This window comes from Muntiacus reevesi, chromosome 10, assembly GCF_963930625.1.
Source record: "Muntiacus reevesi chromosome 10, mMunRee1.1, whole genome shotgun sequence".
Taxonomy (NCBI): domain Eukaryota; kingdom Metazoa; phylum Chordata; class Mammalia; order Artiodactyla; family Cervidae; genus Muntiacus; species Muntiacus reevesi.
In genome coordinates this window covers 16,638,998-16,662,363 of record NC_089258.1, presented here as the reverse complement: position 1 = coordinate 16,662,363, position 23,366 = coordinate 16,638,998, and the positions used below count along the sequence as shown (strand labels likewise).

Here is a 23,366-nt window from a genome sequence, read left to right as displayed (position 1 = left end):
AAAGTCATGCCAACAAGCAGAGAAAGTTTCAGAATGTATAGAATCACAGTTTTCTCTCACCAGGAACTGTCAGAAGGCAAGTAAAACAAACTGGCATCTTCATGTGGAGATTAGCAGTCCTGGTTTAATAATAAGGCCCGGTGCTGGCAGAGAGGAGCAGACAGGCAAGCTGTGAGCAAGTAGTCTGTCCCAGCCTTTCAGGAAAGCAGCTTGGAAAAGCCTCACACTTATTTCTTACTTTGATTCACTTTTGGCATCTACCCTGAGGAAAGCAAAGATTTTAGACCTAGAGTAGTTTATCTCAGAGTTACTATACATACCAAAAGATTGGAAATGACAAGGTTCCAGGGGGAGGCCTGGGTAACCCTTTGTTATCCTAAACCAAGGAATTTGTGATAATTTGTTACTGCAGCGATGTGGACTGATACACTCCACACTGGATTCCTGGCACAAGAAAGCTTGATGTATTCTGGAAGCTCAAGGAACTATTGTTAAAACAGCCAGTAAAGGAATAATCTCAAAGAAAATACACCAGATGTCAGCAGTGGTTATTTCTATCTGGGCTTCCCTGGTGACTCAGCTGGTGAAGAATCCACCTGCAGTGTGGGAGACCTGGGTTTGATCCCCAGGTTGGGGAGGTCCCCTGGAGAAGGGAATAGTTACCCACTCCAGTATTCTGGCCTGGAGAATTCCTTAGACTCTATAGTCCACGGGGTCGCAAAGAGTCGGACACAGCTGAGCGACTTTCACTTTCACTTGTATTTCTATCTGAGTGAATTCCATTTTTTGTTTTAATGCTTTTCTAGTATTTTCAAATGGCAGTCATGGTTGCCCCACAGCTTGTACCATGCACTCACCTGCTTGGCCAACCCTGAACCAGCTGCTCGGTCAGAAGTTCACGCGTTCGTAATTGTGACAGATTTTGGCAAATTGTTCTCAAGAGAGGTTGTACCAATTTACACTCCCACCAGTGTTGTAGGCTTGCCCACAGAGCACATTAATTGACTTTTGCATTAGGGGAAACGCTGTATCTCCCCACGGATTTATTTTCCATGTCTTCTGTCACTTGTGAGCTCAGCTTCTGCCCATGGGTTCAACCCTGCTTTCTTTCCTTCAAACTGTCCTCATAGGGGCTGACGTCTCCCTGCCCTGCTGACCTCCAGACCACCTTCGCTCAGCTTCTGGGTGACTAGTTCCATCTCCTCTGTCAGCCCTAGGCTCAGAATTCCCCTCCGCAGAGGGGTGAGGTCCCTGAGGGGCCCACAGCCCTGCCTGATGTGGGGCCACCATCGGAGCATCTGCTTCTCTGCAACAAGCACTCAGATCGCAGCCCAGAGCCCCTGCTCCTCTGGTTCTGGCAGCCCCCTTGCCCCAGCAGGGCCTGAGCCAGTTGGAGATGAGTCTGTGCTAACTGACCCATCTCACTCCTCTGGGCTCGGTAGGGAGCAAGGCCTTTAGCCTCAAGATGAAGGCCCCTATGGTGGCCATCAGAAGTGTGTCTTGGACTCAAGTCCAGACCCTTGGCCACCCTAGGCCACACCAGCCTGAGGGAGAGATGCCTAGGCTGGGGGGAGCTGCAATAAGCTCATTCCCTGGGCCTCAGTTTCCTATCTGCCAACCAGCAAGGTCACTGTCAGGGTGACAGAGCAGATATCTGCAGTGTTTTCAGTGGGCAGCCTAGGCCCGGGCATAGGAAGAGTGGTCACTGCAGCTCTAGGCAGCTGAGGGCGCGTGCCCTGAGCTCTCCATCCTTCTCCAGATGATGCTAGGCTGGATCAGCATCTCCGCTCCCAGGGCCCACTTTGCCTGTGCCACGGCTGGGATGGAGGCTGATCGATTAGTGCGTGCCTGGTCCCTGCCAGCCAGACCCCTGACCCTGGGGTCCCCACGCCTGCCTGCAGCCCATGCCTGACTCTGGCGGTAGAGGCCAGTGCCCCCCATACCACATGGAGCAAGGATGGGTGGGCAGTGCTAACTGGAGTCCAGGGTGTTCTCAGAGTGGCACCTCGGGAAGGGCCAGCATGACCCAGGACTGCACGGATACCTCTGTTCATAAAGCACCAGCATTCATTCACGGGGCCCGAGGACAGGGTCAGTAGTTTCCCTGGGAGGACCCAGCCTGCAGCCTCACACCCTCATCTTCTTTCCCAAGGATTTAACACAAATGGCGTGAGGCCCTGCAGACACAGGTGGAGGCAGCCAGGAGGCTCAGTGGCCTTAAACAGGTGGTGATGCCACTCTCCAGCCTTGCTTTCCTCACTTGCAAGGAGAAGAGGACAGGTAGATGAGAGAATGAACGTGGGAGTCTCTGCTCAAAGGATTGGAGGATGGAAATAAGGGAAGGAGGGAAGAAGGTAGGGACACAGAGAAGGAGGGAAGGGAGAAGGTGGAAGAAAGGAGGGCAGGAAGGGAGGAAAGATGAATGGGCAAAAAGACAGGATCACAACCTGCTAAGGATAAACTAGAAAGTTGCCCCCTTATGGTCAGCTGGGAAACCCTGGACAGATTTGCCGACCTCTTCTGAGATCTCCTTGTTGACCTGCAGGGTGGAAACCATAATAGCAGAGGCGAAGATAGCTTGTCCTGCATCTGCATCACCTGGAGCTCCCAGACCCTACGCTGTTCTGGCACTTTTCTTGGCTCTGCACTTTTAGAAGCACACCACGATGTTCATCACGCGCTCACGGTCAGCTCGTGATGAACACTCTGCTGCCCTGGGTTTCTCAGGGTGGGGAGGGGCTGCCTCTGTCTGACTTCCCCCTAACCTCACCGCAGGTGCCAGGGGTAAGATGTCATCACAGGCAACTAGGCAAAATTCTGAAGTCATGACAAGGATGTGCCTTTCAGCGGTTCCTTCGCAGCTGATAGTAGCTGAAAGTGAAAAGTCACTCAGTCATGTCCGACTCTCTGTGACCCCATGGACTGTAGCCTACAGGCTCCTCTGTCCACGGGATTTTCCAGGCAAGAATACTGGAGTGGGTCATCATCCCAGGGGATGTTGACCAACCCTGGGATTGAACCGGGGTCTCCTGCACAGGAGGCAGATTCTTTACCATCTGAGTAAATAGGGAAGCCAATTGTAAAACAGTGTGTATTTGTTAGTTAAATAAATTAGCCTACTCTGAGGTACTGTTTGTAACTTTCGAGCTCTTTTTTAAATGCATGCATGTTGCGAATAACACAGAAACTCAGTATCATCTGTTCCAGCCCCCAGCTGGTACAGGAAGCCCCTCCCCAGGACCTGAGGGGTGTCAGCCAGCTCTGCTGACATCTCTCCAGGATGGGAGCACATGGCCTTCAAGATGCCAGACGGACCACAGACCTGAAGCTCCCGGGCTGTAACTGCCCTGGGACAGCCAAGCAGGACCCCAGGGACAGTGAATATCCCCACCCCACCGGTACAGCCTGGTCCCCAGCTGTGCTTCTGTCTGCCACACTGCAGTTTTCCATCACATCTCCCGACTGTGCCCTGGAGAAAGAATCACAGAAGCACAGGGTGAAATGAATGAGGATATGAAGTTGACAGGAAGCTCAAATTGTCTGGAAACTGCCCCCCTCCCCCCGGGTTGCCTGCCTCCCCCGCCCCCAGGGGGCAGGATGGGAGGAGGCCAGAGTTGCACGGACGTGACCAATACTCAGCCACTACATTTCACTCTGACCAAGAAAACCTTTTTTTAAAAAATTGAGACATAATTTGCATGCCATAAAAATCCCCCTTTTAAACTGTACAATTCAGGGGTTGTTAGCACATTCACAGATTTAGGCAATCATTATCACTAAATCCAGAACGTTCTCATCATCACAAAAGAAGACCTGGCCTTCCCAGCTGAAGCAGGAAGCATGATGGCCTTTCTCTGCCACAACCTACCTCTTCAACTGAACAGAAAAAACAAAATTTAGAAACTTGATTCTTGCCTTGAAGACCAGAAAATCAGACACTGTAAGACTGAAGACAGAGGTAATCCATGACAGTGACCAGTCCAAATTCTCTGAAAAGTATCTCAGAGATGTTCACTGTTCTTTCAAGAGTCTAGATGGACAAGAAGCACTTGACTGGATCCTTGGTTTAGCTGTTACACTTGAATATGGAGATAATGCTGAAAAATACAACTACTTGGTAATTGATAATGCAAAAAATGCTGACAACACAACTAAAAATGCAGAGACCGTAATCAATTAGGACATAAATAATCCTAATTTTGGGGCTGGTGTCCTGGCCCAGGCTACCTTTCAGAGTCAACCCACGGTGATTACCTGGCAGTGCTTCAAGCAATTAACATTTTGGTCCAGGAACCCTGACATGGCATGCAGTTGCTAACACAAACCCAACAGAAGAGGGCTTGCCTGCTGCTTAAGACAAGCGTATTCTTGGTTTTAACACAGGAGCTGAGGTTCTTAATGAAGCTGCTCAAATTCTGCACTTGGTGCATATAGAAGAGCTCAGAGAGCTGCAGACAAGAATTAATGGAGCCATAGTGACAGTTCAGATGATTACGGCTGATCCAAAGACAGACTACAGACTGGGTGGAAGATGAATATTAGAAAGTTCATCTAAAATTAGAATTCTAGCATCGCCCCTACCTAGTACAGACTGGCATATATATGGAAGCAAGTGCTACATTTTCAATGGAAAACTCCCTGAAATTTGACTATGTTCTAGAAAGCAATCACCGTTGCTTTTTCTTTAATAAAATTTGGGAAAGAAGAAAACAAAAAATAGATCCTGCACCACACTGTAGCATGTACCACCACTTCACCCTCCTATAGCCGATTAATATTCCATTGTTTGAATACACCCCATTTTGTTTAATCCATCATCCAATCGGGCACACTTGAGTTATTTCTGTTTTTTGACCATTATGAACAATTTGACCATTATGAACAAACGTGTACATTATGAACAATCATGTACATGTTTTTGTATATACCTAAGTGGCCTTGCTGGATCATAAGGTAATTCTATGTTCACTGATTGAGGAACCATCAAACTGTTATCCACAGTGGCTATATCATTTTACTTTTCCACTAGCAGTGTATGAGAGCTCCAATTTCTCCGTATCCTCACCAACACTTAATTTCTGTGTTTTTCTATTCTATCCACCCCAATGGGTGTGAGGGGGTACCTCATGGTGGCTTTGATTAACAGTTGTGATGTTGAGCATCTTTTTACGTGTTTATTGGCCATTTATATATCTTCTTGGGAGAAATGTCTTTTCAAGGCCTTTACCAGTTCTTGGATTGTGTTGTTTGTCTTTTTGCGGTTGACTTTTATGACAGCTCTACATATTCTGGATACTGGATCTTTGTGAGATCTGTGTCTTGCCAGTATTCTCTCCCATTCTGTGGATGATCTTTTCATTACTTTGATAGTGTCCTTTGATTCCAAAAGTGTTTAATTTTGATGAATTTGATCCATTTTCCCCCTAAGGTGTCTGCACCCAACTAAATCTTTCACTAAACTCCCTACACTCCTCAGGCCGAGGCCTGGGCCCTCTCTCTCGGCTCAGTCTCCTGGACAGCAGGCCCCTTCTCAGACTCTGGTGTGCCGCGCCCCCTGGTGGCACTTGGCCATTCAGGCCGGTTGCACAACTCAGGCAGGGAGGCACAATCAGGCTCCATGGGCATCGATGCTACATTTGACAAAGCACCATCTGTACTCAAGGCAACCTTCTTTCTCTGGGAAGAAAGAAAGAGGAAAACACTGCTGCTTCCCAATCCCAGACACAGCCGAGCCCTGGCCGTCTCTCTTTGTACTCTGCCTATTACACTGAGAGGTGAGGATCTCAGTTCCCTTTCTAACAGGGGTGGAAGCTGAGGTTTGGGTAAGTGCAGTAAGCGCCCAAGCGGAGTTACTGATGGAGCTGCTGCATGCTAAGTCGCTTCAGTCGTGTTCAACTCTTTGAGATGGACTGGAACCTGCCAGGCTCCTCTGTCCATGGGATTTTCCAGGCAAGAGTTCTGGAGTGAATTGCCATGCCCTCCTCCAGGGGAGCTTCCTGATGCAGGGATCAAACCAGCATCTCTTGCGTCCTCTGCATCTGCAAGTGTGTTCTTTACCACTAGCACCACCTGGGAGATGGAGCTGCAGGGACAAGCTGACCCTTCATTCATTCACTCAACAAGCATTTGTGAGGACGCCTCCTCACACAGACACCAGCTGAACACCGGCCAACTCAGCAAGGACAGACTAAGCAGACTTAATGCCATAGGAAAGTACAGGCCAGGACCCCAGGACCCCCTGATTGCTGACTGAAGAAACCCTGGGAGGGAGATGTTAGAATTCTCACTGCTCCTGTGAGTGGAAGCCATTGCCCACGGAGCATCCAAGTCCCCCAAGAGCTGGCCAGGAGGCCTCATCACCTGATAGAAAAGTAAAGAAATAGTGCAGGAGCAAAAGGAAGAGTTTTCAACACACTGTTTTTAATTTCATACGGTGTGATCAGCCTACTTAACAACAACAAATGTATATATATATGATTTAAACTTAATGATTAGAACTTATCAGAATTAGATGTGTGCAACAGAGATGGCTAAGTGCTCTCCACCATCCATTCTCTTCCTCTATCACAGAAACCCTCAACTTTCAGTTAAGAACATGGATGCCTGGAACAGAAGGTACATCTCCCTGCTTCCCTTCCATTTAGGTATAGCCACGTGGCTAAGTTCTGACCATAGATGTGAGTGAAAGTGTGCAGAATCTTCTAAGAAGTGTCTTAGAGAGTTCCCTGGTGGTTCAGAAATTAGAACTCGGTGCTCTCACTGCTGGTCAGGGAACTAAGATCCTGCAAGCTGCACAGTGTGGCAAAAAAAAAAAAGCCTTAGAATGCAGGATGCATTTCTCTCTTTCTCCTTCCTGCTAGCTGAATTCAAGCAGAATGGCTGGAATTCAAGCAGCCATCTTGGGCCACAAGGTGGAGACTACATATTAAGAACAGCAGGACAGGAAATTAGGAGGAACCTGGGCTTCTGATGGCGTGGAACTGCCCCACCAGCCCCATCCTGCTTGCCTTAGGGCGTCTTCTATGAAGAAGAAAGAGTGTCTTTCTTGCTTAAGTAACTGATATTTTGGGGTTTGTGTCATCACAGTTGCACTTGCCCTGAATGGCACATCATATAAAGTACCTGATTAGCATTTGGCCGATTACAGGTATCCCAGTTGAAGATCCAACCCAGTCACACATGTATGATGGGAGTGGAGTAGAAACGAACCCAGGCCTGTGACCCTGGGAGGGAAGCTGACACAGAGAAAACCACGAGATTCCAGTGCCCTATCCCAGCCCCGGCCCAGCTGTTGATCATGGGTCCTTAGTCTCTGAAAGCTAACGCCACCTAACAAGATGACATGTGTTAAGCCACATGCTTTTCTGACTCTATGTTTTGCCAATTGAATTAGATTTTCCTCTGGTTGATATTGGAGTGAGTCTTCATTTCCTGACCATCTGCTGTTTGGGTGGCAGGAAAGTCCTCTGAGTGCCAGAGGAGAAGCAGCCCAGATTGGACGTGCTCCACAAACGCCCCAGGAGCAGAGTGACTGATGACGGGCTCCCAGGGAGGCCCCCACAGCCACACTGCACTCAGGGACTGCCAGCTCTGAATCTGAGCCTGGGTCCAGAGTCCTTCCTGCTCTGGACACTGGTAATGTAATTCAGTTTAAAAAAGAAGGAAATTTTGACACGTGACACATAGTTGAAGCTTGAGGACATTGTGCTAACTGAAATAAGCTGGTCGTAAAAGGACAGATACTATACAATTCCACGTGTATAAAGCACCTACAGTTATCAAATTATAAAAGCAAAAAGTGGAATGTGGGGTGCCAGGGACTGGGGGAAAGAGAATGGAGAATTACTGTTTAATGGGGATGGTTTCTGTTTGGAATGATGAAAAAGTTCTAGATCTTTTGTACAACAAGGTGAAATCATTTAACACTACTGAACTGCAAAGTTAAAAATAATTAAGTGGTTAAAAAACAATTACCTGTATCTATATTGATGGATCTCGTGTCTCATTGATCACAGACCTTGGAGAGTATCTCTGTGACTGTATTAATCTGTGTCCAGATTAATGGTAGGGACCATGCAGTGACCTGAACAGGATGTCTAATAGGCCCAATCAGTAAGCACTGATGAGACCTAAAAGAAAGCCCTAGGAAACCCCAGGGCTGAGGGAGGGCACTTGAGGAGGTCAGCTTGGAGGGAGCTGGACCTGAATGGAGAAGGCATGCCTGAACCCACCAGTTGGCAGGGAAATCTGCTGGCCTGTGTGGGCCAGGCTGCTCTGCAACCGCCACAGCACAGGCACTGTGCCCAGTGGCCTGGGTGCGCAGCAAATTCAGGGCATCAAAAAGGAGCTGGAGGCTGAGAGTGGGGAATCTGAATCTAGAGGCCTTGGGAAGGTAACCACCAGGGCAAGGCTGCAAGGTCACAGGAGTGTCATTTGGGGCGCATGGGTACCAATTATCCTGAATCCCACACCTCAGGCCCCCAGGTATCAGAGCTCCATCCTCTTTCCACCCTTCCAGTGCTCTGAACTGGGGGAGCCTGACATCTTGCTCACCAGGAAGGAAAAACGTCCAAGGGTATTTGGAGCTCAGAGGCAATGAACTGGTATGCTGACCTTGGGGGTAAAGGGGCCTCTAGGACAGGATGCTAAAAAAAAATACCTAATCAAAAACTATAAAATTGTTTTATCTGAATTTACTTATCTGAATAAAATCTGGTAGATTGGACTTCATAAAATTGAAAACTTCTGCTTATCAAGTGACACGACTAAGAAAATAATAGACAAGACACAGATTTGGAAAAATACACCTGTATTTGCAAAAATCACATGTGGTCATAGTGTATAAAGAACTCCTTTAAAAATCAAGGCTGAAAAGATGAATAATCTAAAATTTTAAATGTGCCGAAGACTTTAACAGACACTTCACAAAAGATGATATACGAATGGCTGGGCCCCTGAAAGTGTGCTAAGTGGCATGGATGAAGTACCTCCACCAATCATTTTAACATCTAAAAATTTAAAAGATAGAAAATAACCAGTGTTAGGGAGGCAGGGAGCAACTGGGACTCATGTTTTGCTGGTAAGAAATAGTACAGCCACTTTGAAAATGGTCTGGTGGTTTCTTGTAAATATACACAAGAGATTCCTCTCTGTTTGGCCAAGAGAAGTGAAAACATGCTTACACAAGTCCTTACACACTGCACTAAGAGTAGTTTCATTCATAACAGCTGCAAACAAGGGCCACCTTGATGACTGTCTGCAGGTGAATGTGAAAACATGCTGGGTGCCCCCGCATTGGGGTGGGCTCAAGAGGGAAGAGGGATGGGCTGCTATTACATGAACAGCTCTGATGAATCTCAGAAGCTTTTTGTGAGTGAAAGAAGCCAGAAACGTAATAAATTAATCCATTTATTTGTTGATTCAGAACAGGCAAAGCTGATGAGGACAGGGGTAGCCACTGTAGTGGAGAGAGAGGGCTTGACTGCACAGGGGCCTGAGGAAGCTTTCTTGGGGATAGCAGTGTTCTAGACTTGATATTCGTGATGGTCAGCCTGTACAGTCCTCAAAACACATCAGTCTGAACCTCCAAGATGAGTTTTTTCTTGGTGTATATGAGTAATAAAGTGAAAGTGAAAGTTAAGTCACTCAGTCATGTCTGACTCTTTGCGACCTCATGGACTGTAGCCCACTAGGCTCATCCGTTCACGGGATTTCCCAGGCAAGAGTACTGACGTGGGTTGCATTTCCTTCTCCAATGTGAGTAATGATCCATTGCTAAAATCTAAAACACGTCTCACCCTGTCTAGCCCTGTCCAACCTACAGGACGCCATATCCCAGTGGGCCCCTTCTTAGAGACCCAACCACGCAGAAGAGAAAGGCTGAAGATGGTGAGAAGTTTCTGTCTGAAGAAGAGAAGCAGCTCCATGTGATGAATCAGCCAAGGAGCAAGCTATGAAATGATATTTCACTCCACTGAGCAGACACCATGGCAGGGGACATTGCCCTGGCACCTCCTGAACAGCCATGGTTCCCTTCTTTCTTGTGAACAAAACTCCAGTGAGTTGAGATGATGGTTTGGAACTCAGTCTCATCTGGCTGTTAAGAAGACAGGAAGAGGTGGTATCTATTTGGGGGGTAATCCAGTTAAAATTTGGGGATTCAGTTACCAAAAATCAAGAGGGAAAGAATGAATACTGGGTGGCAATCTCTGCCCCAGGGACAGCATCTTCAGCCCAGGTGACAGGTGACTGGGCCAGTTCTGTTCCATATTTCCGAGCCTCCCTTGCAGTGAAGGGTGACCCTAAGATTTAAAGGGCAGTCTGCTGGAGAAATGTAGAACTTCTGCTCCAGAAGGGGAACAGATGTGGCTGTTGGTCTTCTCCCTGTTTCTCCCTGGTCTGCACACAGACGTGATACCTGAAACTGTGGGGAGTTTGGTTGTGACCATGAGGGAACAACTCCAGGGAGAAGGTCAAGATCATCGCAGAGTTACTGTCCAGACAACATCAAGCTTCTGAGCAAGGCAGCAGCTGTTTGGGTCTGATCTAGTGGTGGGAGGGATAAAACTATATCTATTATTGATACCCCATAAATTCCTAGTGGATAGACAAAACTTAGCTTATATGCCAGCTGTGACAGCTGCTCCCAGGGATGAGTTCTGAGGATGTGGTGAGTGCTAGGAGTTCTCTGGCTGCTGTCACCCAGGTCAGACAGCAGACCAGAAAGGAAGGCACACATTTAGTGGCACAATTTGTGATGCTGCCTAAAAACTGACTCACACTGCCGTAATCGTTTCTCCTGATGCCCCAGTTTCAAGGTGAAGAGTGAGCATCTCACCCACTTTGGTGTTCCCATGACCACGGGCCTGTGTGGTTCCTGGAACCCCCCCTCAGCCTGCTGCCTCTTTCCATCCCTGGCTGGGCTGTCAGGAGCCCAGTGTGGAGGGGAGGAAACGCTTACCTGAATCCACTCTAATCAGCGTGTGTTTTAGAAGCAATTTCTGGGCAACATAAGAAAAAAGGCAGAAAAATAAATGCTGTCATTTGCAATTATGGCTGACGCTTTTAAACATGAAAAGAGCTTCTGAAATCCTCAGTCCGATTGTCTTTTGGATACACGGGGCCAAGGGTGGACACCACAGGTAGACGAGTGGCAGTAATCGCTTCCTGCCCCTCACCACAGCTCAGGGGTTAGCAGCCAGCTGAACCAGAGCCCAAGGGAGGGAGGGCAGCTGTTAGGACCCACTACTGACCGCTGTGAAGTTGGGCCTCACGCCAGAGGCATACCCGTCTCAGGGGATGACCCAGGGCGACACCACCACTGCTGGCCTTAGTGATGGTATGTGCTGTATTGAAAGAGGAACTGCCACACCAGTCGGGAGCTGGGCACCAGGATCCAAGGGCACAGGGGAGAGGGCAGACCCCAGACCAAGGAATGTCACAGGAGCAGCTGCAAGAGTTACTCAGGCCATATCTGTGTTAGACTCCCCTTCCCACTCAGTCACTAAGCGGCCAGCTCCCTCTCTGGAGATCAGAGCCAGCACGCACCTGAGCCAAGTCAGGGGGAGGTGGGCAGTGACTTCAAGGGGCAACCAAACCAGGCACAAGAGCCAGTGGGGGCAAGAGGCAGACTCACTTTCCCCCACTCCCTGCCTTTTCTTTCCTCCCTTCCTTTCTCTCAGGTTCTCTCTGTCTTCCTACTCCCGTGTTTCTCTCTTTCTTTCTCACAGCTCCCTCTCGCTTCCGTCCATCTCTGCACTTTCAAATCTCCATTTTCTCAGCATCCTTGACAATAAATGCAGGCAGTGAAGTGAGGCAGTGACTGTGTGCCCTTCCTGCACCCTGATGGATTGAGAGCTGAGTTCCACGTTAGAAGGCTCTTCCATCCTCCCGCTGTACCAGCTGTGTGACCTTAAGTCAAGCATCCCCTCTGCCTCAGGTCCCGACTGTGAGATAGAACTAAATGGACAATCACATGAAGAACTTTGCAAAGTGCCCACAGGTCTGGGCTTTCCTCTGCTCCTGATAATCACATCACAGCTTTGGACTCATGTGCTCCCTGGCACTTTTAATCCTCCAGCTGCCTGGATTTGCCTTGTTCTCATGCAGGCCCTGAGCCAAGGCCAAGAGCCTCAAGGGATTTTAGGCGCACCACAGCCTGCCCATCTTCCTCCTCTCCTCCCTTTCAGCTCTCAGGCACCTCCCTAGGAGGCAGCCCCTGGGCCTGACACAGCAACTCTCTGCAGCCTGAGTTTTGGTGATGGCCCCTGTTGTGACCAAGTCCTGAGCTTTGTGACCCATCCTGCGTCCCTGTCCGCTTGAACCTGGCCTGCACCAGGGGGGTGCTGCCCCCTCACAGCAATCATGTGAGAGAGCTCTGGCCTGACCTCCAGGCTTTCAAGTCCTCTCCTCCACCCATTAGCTCTGCCATCCTCTGGGCCTCAGTTTCCTCATCTATAAAATGGGATAATAGTATCCACAGTTTGACTTGTTATGAGCAATGCGTGCAAACCAGTCCCCCTCCCTCCAGGACACCATTCTCCAGGATCAAAGGTTGATGTTCCTTAGCACCCAGGCCTGGGGAGGCAGCTCTTGCACAGTTCAGAGAAGTAAGACCAAGGCCTGAGGCCAGCCTTGAGATGAGTGGGTCCCCTGGGTTCCCTTTGCCCTCTCCAGCCCCAACCCTGGTGACTAACTTCTGCACCCACTCCTCTGTCCAGCCAGCCCACACAGGGCCTGACCTGAGGGGTCTGTGAAGGACAGTACACTCAGCAGGTGGTGGGCTGGGAGCAGAGGCCACCTTTGAGGGGGATCCCTTGCTATCACTGGGGGTCTGTGGGTCTCATAGGGCCTTGGATATCATGAAGGTCATGAACATCACAGGGGCCATGAGCATCACTGGGGCCTTGTACATCACAGGGGGTCATGGGCATCATGGGGGCCATAGATACCATGGAGCTATAGACACCATAGATACCATGGGGGCTATAGGCAGCAAGGGGGCCAGGGGCATCTTGGGCATCATGGACGTAATGGGAGAACATGGACCTCATGGAGGGATATCAACATCGTGGAGGCCACCAACTTCTGGAGCCAGTGAGGAGGGAGATGTCCCTGGCCTTAGGGTGGGCTCTCACTTTGGCCTAAGAGGGTGGTTCCCAGGTGGGTTATCCCAGCCCCATCCCTGGGGATGCAGGACCAACATTCTGATACACTCTGAAGCATCCCTGCTCCTATCTGGCCTGCACCCTCTCCCGCACCCACTCCTGGGGAAGCTTAGGGAAGCTGTCACCTGAAGGGAACAGTGAAGCCAATAGACATGCCTTTGACTCAGGATCAGAAAGACCAGCAACGCTTTTAAAATTGCTTCTTTCAACTTCTTTCTGGTTATAAAATAAGGTAGGTTATAAATAATGTAGTGTTTTCTCCCTAAATGTGTTTGTATCATTGAAATAATTTAATTTTGCGACCTCTCCCCATAACAGTATAGTGTCAGCTGTGACAATTGCACAACAAGCATCTCTTGTAATGGTTATGTAATATTCTATCATGGAGGGGCTGACAAATTATCCTTTCCCTGGCATACATTTCAGTTGCCTACAATTTTTCATTACTTCTTATAGTGTTAAGTTGAATTATTCATAATGATTTTTATCATATTAGACAACATATTTTTAGAATAGAGTCCCAGCAGCAAAATTATTTGGGTCAGTGTGAAAGTCGTTCAGTCATGTTCGACTCTGTACGACCCCATGGACTATACAGTCCGTGGAATTCTTTAGGCCAGAATACTGGAGTGGGTAGCCATTCCCTTCTCCAGGGGATCTTTCCAACCCAGGAATCAAACTGGGATCTCCTATAATGCAGGCAGATTCTTTACCAGCTGAGTTACCAGGGAAGTCCCTATTTGGGTCAGAGGATATAAATATTCTAAAGCCCCTTGGTATAGAATGTCAAATTGTCATATGGAAGAGTCACTGTGTTTGTACATGTTTGTCATGTAGCAACTGTGGAAATTTGAGCACCTTCAGGATTTGTTGTTTATTATGAATCACGATTTCAATATATAGATCTTTAGTTCTGAGTCTACATTTTGTTTCTTTTGATTCATTGGCAGAGATAATGTTCAGTTTAGTTCAGTTGCTCAGTCGTGTCTGACTCTTTGCGACCCCATGAACCACAGCACACCAGGCCTCCCTGTCCATCACCAACTCCCAGAGTTTACCCAAACTCATGTCCATTGAGTTGGTGATGCCATCCAGCCATTTCATCCCTTGTCGTCCCCTTCTCCTCCTGCCCCGAATCTTTCCCATCATCAGGGTTTTTTCAAATGAGTCAGGTCTTCACATCAGGTGGCCAAAATATTGGAGTTTCAGCTCCAACCTCAAGAGTTGGTCAAATTATTTTCTTGGTCCCATACATCTGGGTGTGATCACCTGACTAATTCTTACCACCTGGATGTGAGAGGCAGTGATCTGCTACTAGACTGAAATATGCTGTGTCCCTGGGTACCACTTGGTTGAGAAGCAGGGGAGCCCCCTTACCCACATTAGGTGTGTGGAAGTGGGAAATAAACCATACTCTGTTAGCCACCAAGATGCTGGGGTTTATCTGATAACAAAGCAGAATTGGGCCTCTCAATCAAAATACTCACACTATCTATCACTTTAAAACAAGTAAGTGACTTCAAAAAATAATCAGTTAATGTCTCCAATAGTTTCTGTTGGTCAAGAATTCAGGAGTCACTTGGCTCTGAGCCAGGAGAGAAAGGCAGAAGCCACAGTGCCCTCTATGACTCAGCCACAGAAGTCACACACCATCACCTCTGCTGTAATTTATTGGCCAGATAGTCTGACCTTGATTTACTGTAAGAAGAAGCTATAGAAGGATGTGAATAAGAAAGCAAAGATTATTGCGGCCACCTTGAGGTCAGCTCTCTCCCTCCCTAAATCTACTTTAGAAATTGATTCTTTAAAGATGTCATAGATACTGCTTCCCTGGTGGCTCAGGGGTAAAGAATCTGCCTGCCAATGCAGGAGACATGGATTCGATCCCTGATCCAGGAAGACGTCACATGCCTTGGAGCATGCCCACAACTGTTGAGCCTGCGCTCTAAGGCCTGGGAGCTACAACGGCTGAGCCCACATGCCGCAACTATTGAAGCCTCTGTACCCTAGAGCCCATGCTTCGCAACAAGAGAAGCCACTGCCACGCTCACACACCACAACTAGAGAGGGGCCCCTGCTCCCACAACTAGAGAAAAGCCCAGGCAGCAACAAAACCTAGCACAGCCAAAAACATAAATTAAAAAAATCAACTTTTTAAAATCATGGATATACACAAAGACTTAGGTACCAGGAGAGGATACTCACTGAAGTATTGCTTTTAGAAGCAGAAAAAAAGGGAGGGGACATAATGTCCATTATGTTGAATAAGGCATAATGTGATATTAAAATAGAATTGTATGTAGTCATATGTTGCAGAATGATTTTATGACATAGAAAGATGTACTTATAATTAAGTGACAAAACATAGGTAGAATGATTCTGCTGTGTAAGGAATGTGTCTTTTATTATTTATTGCACTGGGTTTTCATTGCTACATGTGGGCTTTCTCTAGTTGTGGCAAGGAGAGGTTCCTCTTCCTTGCGGTGCATGGGCTTCTGATTGCAGTGGCTTCTCTTGTTGCAGAGCACAGGCTCAATAGTTGTGGTACACAGGCCTAGCTGCTATGCGACATGTGGAATCTTCCTGGACCCGTGTTCCCTGCACTGGCAGGCAGATTCCCATTCACTGTACCACCAGGGAAGTCCTAAAGTACATGTGTGCGTGCTAAGTCGCTTCAGTTGTGTCCGATTCTTTGTGACCCTATGGACAGCCTAGGAACCAGACTCCTCTGTCCATGGGATTCTCCAGGCAAGAATACTGGAGTGGGTTGCATGACCCTCTCCAGGGTATCTTCCCAACCCAGGGATAGAACCCTCATCTTTCATGTTCCCTGCATTGGCCAGTGGGTTCTTGATGACTAGCGCCACCTGGGAAGCCCCCTAAAGAACATGTCTTTATTTATTTATTTATTTTTTTAGAACATGTCTTTATATAAAGCATAGAAAATGAAGGAAAGGCTACCCATCTGAGTAATTTGGGATTATAGATGGGCATGTATCCACACACCTCCCCTTCAATTGTGAGTGGAGGACACTTTCCCACTATGTTGATCTTGGGCTTGGCCAAATGGCTTGTTCTGGCAGCAGCATCAGTAGCCGATTCCAATTCCAAACCTTCAGAGGACTTGCATGCTCTCTTTGCCAATCTGGGAATTTCAGACTCTCATCTGAGTAGCAGGCAGTCCCAGGAGAATGGGAGACGTGTGGAGCAGACCTGGACTAAACTGGAAGCTGAAGCCCCTAGCCAAGTCACAGGTATGAGAGCAAGACCTACACCCTTCCCCTCCAGCACCTCGTACTGTTCACAGTGACTGTGAGTGATTTCACAGCATCAAAATAGGAAAAACTGCTATTCCTGCATAACAGAATTAATTTCTTTTTTTCCCCTTACCTTCATTTTCTAAATTTTCTGATATGAACATAATATTATATTAATCTAATTATATATCTTATTCAATATATATTTATTATTTATATAGTATATTTCATTAAGTATAACATTTTATTATTTATATACATTTTTAATGTGTATATGTGTTATTATTTATTTAAGTTTTTAATATAAAGAAAAGTGCATGTGCGTATGTATAAAACAAGCTTTTGGGATGTTTAGAAAGAAAACCTTTCCTTAAGGCCACTCTGCGTTTCTGTTCCCAGCCTTCTGCAGATGCACAGTAACTAGTAATAATTACAGTGCATATTTTTATATTCTGACTTTCCTCTGAAGTTACTTTGTAAAAAACTCTTTTTGTTACTATATGTCCTTCATCGGTAGCATTTACAGTGACTGAAAATCCCACTAAGTGAATATAACATAGCATGATCATGTGTTTTCCCTGCTGGAAATTTAAGTTACAGTTCATAACTTCTCCTGTTGTGCTTTGCTTTATTGCGCCTTGTAGATACTGCATTTTTCACAAATTGAAGGTTTGTGGCAACCTTGTGTCAGATGATAGCATTTTTTAGCAATAAAGTAGCAGCTGAGCTACTTCTTAACCTCTCCAAAACATTACTAGCATTGGCTTTAGCACACTGAATTTTTTTTAAAAATTATGTATAGGTGTCAAATAAGACTTAACTGCTGCTTAATTGGGCATTTTTGGAGAAACATTATAGGCAGAAGGAGGAACACAAGCAAAGCTGTCATGGAAATGATAGCCATTTTCAGAAACACAAGAGTCACTTCCTGGAGCATGACACCGTCCAATCTCATCTTACTCAGAGGGTGTCAGGTAAGACATTAATGCATGTCACGCCCCATCATGGAGAACCACTGAGACACAGCATCTCAGCAGAAACTCAGCCTGTGTTTTCATGTTTCCAGTCTCTCTCTCCCCCCTCACTCTCTCCCCCTTTTCCCCTCTCTCTCTAACAGTGTTAGCAAGAGAGGGATCAGCGAGTCCTCTGTCCAGGACAGGGTGAGTAACTCACATGAAAAAGGGACAAGCTGCATAGCTTGGAGAAAGAGCTGGAAAACTGACACCCTCAGAGCGGGAGAGCCCAGCCCTGCTGGCACTCCGTGAAAGGCTATTTCTGTCCTCCCTGCATTCAGATGGAGACACACCATCCAGTCCAGTAAATGCCCCTTTGTGCTAGATGGGTTTCCATCAACTTACGAGATGTCTTTAGTGAGAGCTGGTTGCACCCTGCCCTGGCCTCTGCCCAGCAAAAGCCCTGCCAGCTGGGTCACCAGGAGAGCCAGCAACAGGAGAAGGGCATTTGGGGGAGACACCCTGGAAATTTCAGCCTCTGCACAGTGCAGGCAACACCCATGGGCTAGATGGGCAGCCAGCCCCACGAAGAGGCCAGTGACCACAAAGGGTCCTGCAGGGCCTGGCTCTTATGCATGCCTTGAATATGGAGCTGAAGGCCTCAATGGTCTGGTGGTTTGGACTCCCGAGCAGTGGTAACCCCAGAACCAGCCCCTGGGTTTACCCAGCCCCGATCCCACTCCATGTTGGACCAGGAGGATACACCTGCCTCCAGCCTGCTCCTGAAGGGACAAGGGTCCTTTCCTGGGCAGGCCAATTCACCCCCCAAACCTTCATACCCTCTCCCTTAGATGGGAGGTGGCAGCTGTGGAATTGAATGGAATGTCTCAGCTTCCAAGTTCTTCCAACCAGCCTAGGCTGGAAACAAGGAAAGAACCAGAGGCTAGCCAAGCAAATGGAATTCACAAGCAGCTTCAAAGAAGAGGCTGTGGAGACCAACATTGTCCGACGGAGAAGCACAGCCCAGGCATTACAGCGGGCAGGCAGCAGCCAGAGGGCAAAGGGCAAGTTAAAGTGAAACCGTCTTGCTCCCTCACCTGGCTGCCCCGCAGTTATTCTTAGCAAACAAAGTCCTCTGAAACCCTTGCTTTTTGACGGCATAGGCTTTACCAAGATGAAGGCAACCTTGCCATCTGTTGGACCGAATTTGCTCATCAACTGTGAGAAATGACCGATGCCAGGGCATCAAGAATCCAGCCAACATGAAGACTGTGCAGGCTGACCCTGGAATCTGAGCAGGATCCCTCCTTAGGACTCTTCCCTTCGTGGATTTATGCAAGTGAAGTAAAATGGTGCCTTTGCAGTACAGGCATTTCTAACATGTTACCCTGAGGAGTCTTAGCTTTTCCATAGCAGGAGACACATGCCCTGTGTGTGTGCTAAGGGGTAATTAGGAACAGCATCTGCGCAAAGGTGCCAGGGCCAAGGCTGGTGCTCAGCAGTGGGGTCTCCTCCCCTCCGCACCCCTCTGTCAAATCCACTTGACTCAAATTCCCACCCTGGGGCTCAGAGTGGGGTCCCCAGAGCAGTCACACCAGCTTCCCCAGGACCTGGGTAGAAATGCAGGAAGTGGGTAGCAAGCAGAGTCCCTCGGCAGTTCTGATGCTGGTCCAACCAGGGTTAGAACAAGGACACCTATGGGGATGGCACCGCATGATGCCCACAGACACAGGGGCCACTGTCCCCTCTCCACCTCAGAGCAGGAGGCTCAAATTTCCCACCCTGCTGTGGCTCCTAGGGTATTTTCAGGGGTCTCCCTAAGGAAAGTCAGAGAAGGAAATGGCAACCCACTCCAGTACTCTTGCCTGGAAAATCCCATGAACAGAGGAGCCTGGTGGGCTGCAGTCCATGGGGTTGCTAAGAGTCAGACACGACTGAGCAACTTCACTTTCACTTTTCACTTTCATGCACTGGAGAAGGAAATGGCAACCCACTTCAGTATTCTTGCCTGGAGAATCCCAGGGGCGGGGGAGCCTGGTGGGCTGCTGTCCATGGGGTCGCACAGAGTCGGACATGACTGAAGCAACTCAGCAGCAGCAGCCCTAAGGAAAGTGAGGCCATGGGTCAGCCCAGAATCTGAGGTGGGCCTCGCTTCTCCAGGGAAGAGAGGAAAGGGCCTGGGGCAGCTGAGTGCTCCTGTGAGACTCACCTCTGTTTTCGTGGTAGCTCCCAGTCCCCATCTGGGGCAGGTGGGGTGAGCTCGGGAGACCTGGGTTCAAACCTCAGCTCTGGGAGCCTTAGTTTTTAAGCAAGCTGAATGGGCGCATAGTGAGATAGTTCGCACCAAAGCCCCAGACCAGCGTCCCTCAGCAATGCTTGCTAGGTCTACCCTTGACCTCTTGGTGGCGGTGTCTCCACTTGTCCACAACCTGTGGGAAGTGTGGGTGCTAAAGGAGACAGCCCCAGCCTGAGCCTTGAGCCCCTCAACATGGGCAGGAGTCTTGGAAGGCGGTGGGAGAGACCTGGGGGTGTAAAAGCATGCCCTCGGGGGCATCTTGGGGTTTTCTAGAGGAGGCAGCTGCCAGGCTTGGATAAAGAGGACACTGACCCTGGCAGGGGAAGGCAGGAATTTTCAGGGTGGTCTTCAGGCTGGATGTGCACAGGCCCCATCGGTCCCTCAGCGACTTTTCTCTCAGCACGTGGTGTGCAGCTTTGAGATCCAGTTTACCATGGAGGAGCCATCATCAGTCCATGGGACCTCGTCATGGCCTGGGTTTGGGCTTTCTGGCCAGCTGGTTCCCTGGACAGGGCGAGGCTAGCAATCAACCTTCAGAACAGGAAGTGGGGTACCTAGACTAGACTTGACCTGTTCCCAGAGGACACCTCTTTGCCAAACCACAAGCCACCTACCCCACCAGTGCTCCAGACACCTGTCCTCACTCCCACACTCACCTGTGGCCCAGTAGCTTCATGGTTTGAGTCAGCGGTCACTGTCAGAGCCAAGAATATGGAGCCCCATCATTAGTGGTTTGCAAAGCACAGGCTGGGCTGAGCTGGCTAGGCTGAGGGACTCCCGAAGCCTGGACAAAGCAGGCATGGCCAGGGCATGCCCGGGGCAGCCACTAGGCGTGGGCTGAGTGTCAGCAGTACCTGGGGCTTTGTGTCTGGTCGGGGGAGGAGACAGTTAACACACAAACAACAAGCATGGGGCTTTCAGGGGCTGATCCAGGGCACAAGCTGAGGGAGGCCAAAGCTACTGCAGACAGATGGTAAACAAACCGATGGAGTACAATCACATGTCATGAAGAAGCTGGACACGTGGAGACCTAGGAACAGGATCTTCAGGTGGGGAATATGGGGAATGCAAAGTCCTGACACAGCGATGAGTCCAAGGAACAAAGAGAGGGCAATGAGGAGGGTGAGGAGAGGGGAGGATGCAGGGGTGTTGGCTATATAGGTCCCAGGAGTGAGGATTTTCATAAGAATTCAGAGGGACTTCATCTGGTCAGGGATATAACCTGATTTACTTTTTCAAAATAGGACTGTGGGGAGGGGTGAGTGTTTTAATCTGTTTTATGTCCTGTGTTTAAAGGGTGGGGGGGAAACCTATTTATTAATGAAAAATTTAACACAAATAAAAACTAGGATTAAGATCAGCTGCATCAGGGGAAAAAAAAATTCCAATATCTTAAAACAAGATAGTTTTTTGTTTGTTTGTCTGTTTACACTTAAGAAGTATTGAGGTGGGCAGGCTAGGGAAGGCCTGGGCTCCAAGGGGACATAGACTCCTTCTACCTTTGGCTCTGCTGTGTGAGACTCCCATGCCCAGTCTTATGGTCCAATAGAGCTACTGGAGCTCCAGTCATTACATCCATATTTCAGCCAATAGGAAGGTAGAAATAATAAAAAAAAAAAAAAGAGAGAGAGAAAGAAATGGTATTCCTCCGTCCCTTTCCTAATGTTGCACACCTCTTCCAATGCCAGAATGTAGCCACATAGCCATACCTCAATGCAGGAGAAGTTCAGAAGTGCAGGAGAGATCCCTATTCTGGGAAAACATTGGCTGAGCTAAAACTCAGGCATCTGTGACTGAAGGAGAAGGGAAGAAACAATAGCAGGGATGGCCATTATCCCTGTCCCTTTGACCTGCTATGGGAACAAGGACTTGGCTGGGTATAGACTCCTATAGATGGCAAGCGGAGTCAGCCCCCTCAGGACTGGGGAGAGACCGATACACAGACGGCAGGACAAATGGGCGGATCAAGTCTCCATGGAGGAAGCTGCGTCTCACTGCTGTCTCTCCACGGTACTGGGTGGGCGCCTCCAAGTCACCCAACCTGCCTCTCACACTCTGGTGAAGGCTACAGAACATCCAGGCACTGTCCTGTTGGTGATATTCCAGAATATGATGAGCATAACTCAGCGACACCCTCGTGGGAGAAACCCACTTTTGTTGGGGGGTGAGGGCCTAACTGTGTGACCTTAGGCATGTCACGTCTTGCTGGTGGACTGAGTAAAGTGGTGCGTATGCCTACCTGGGTGCACATTTCATGCTGCCTAGTCCATTACCAGGCATGACCTTGCCCAGTGCCACCCCGTCCTTAAAATGAGGGTGATAACACAGAACCTCCTCACATGCCTGGCCTCCCTCCTGTCCTTCTGGAAATGGGGTGGTAGCCCTGCCCTGCCGCCTGGCTCTGAGCACCGAATGGGTGGGAAGTGTACTGCCTGGAAGTGCTTGATAGGAATGCAGAATCCTAGGCCTACCCCATAGCCATGACAAGGCTCCCCTCGAGTGGGTAGCAGGCAGTCAGGCCAGCAGCTCCCAGGGAGCACCAGTTGCCCCAGGCTGACCTCCAGGTGGTCCCCCTGCTCCCGCTCTCCCCTGTAGTGGGCATGTGTGGGCTGGCCTGGGCCCTGGCAGAGCCAGGAGCTTCGGTTGCAAAGCCAGCCTCCCAGAGCAGGATTGAGCACAGGCCTGCCTCGCTGAGCCTGGGGCACCTCATGCGTGCCACAGCACCTTTCCAAACTCCTCTCTCTCTGTACATGGAAATGCCCTCCCTGTCTCCTTGCCTCTCGGAAATGGAAAAGGGCCAGGGATTCAGCCATTTGTGAAGGTTCCCATTCACGTGATCTATCTGAATGCACATCTTCCCAGATCCCAGCTGACACAGCCATGCTCTCCCCACAGTAATTCAGGGACGCAGGCAATATTCATCCTCCTCCAAGTGCTGTGTTGGGTGGAGCAGGGCCCGGGTCCTTCTAGATATGAGACCCCCATCCCTCCTGATGAGGAGTGAAGGCGCCCGGGCATCTGGTCTCTGTCTCACCCAGAGCGTGAAGCCACCGCCCTAAGAGCCACCCGACTCTGGGGCCTATTCTGGGTGATGTGGCTCTTGACTATCACTGGCTAGCAGGATTTCAGCACCTGCTCAAGGGGGCAGCATGAGGAGGGGGGTGAGGTCAAGACTGTTATCATCCCCATTACTGGGAGCTGGTCTGGGCTTCACCCGGGCTGGGTCATTGCATCTTCAGAGCATCCCCATTTTACAGACAGGAAATGCACCTCCAGTGACACAGATCAGAATGGGCGGGTGAACTAAACATCACGCGACGTGTGTGTCTGCACGTGTGTATTGCCTCCACATGAGCCCCTCTCCCGTGTGTCTCTTTGCTGTAGAAGAGTGCCTCCCCAGCCCACCTTCTCTCCTGGGACATTCACCAGTGGTCACTTCCCCATGGACCCAAGCCTCACAGTCAGAATCTGGGAACCAACCTTGGACACCCATGTTGATCTCTCCAGCAGAATCTGAAACCAGGTAGATGTGAAGACATCCAAGTATGGACTCGCCCCTTTCGGTCTGTCCCGGGAACAGTCTGGTAAACAGACAGCACAGATGAGGATGACAAAGCAGACTGGGGAAAGTCCCTCCCTGAGGACAAGCATATCTGGAGGACTTGCCAAGGACTGACCATGCTCCATCAGCTCT

The 23,366-nt window shown here is 49.0% G+C and overlaps 1 pseudogene; it reads left to right on the top strand.

The window, feature by feature from the left end:
• Window positions 1–2,666: 2,666 nt before the first annotated feature.
• LOC136176896 (RNA transcription, translation and transport factor protein-like) lies at window positions 2,667–4,535 on the top strand (annotated as a pseudogene).
• The last annotated feature ends 18,831 nt before the right edge of the window (window positions 4,536–23,366 follow it).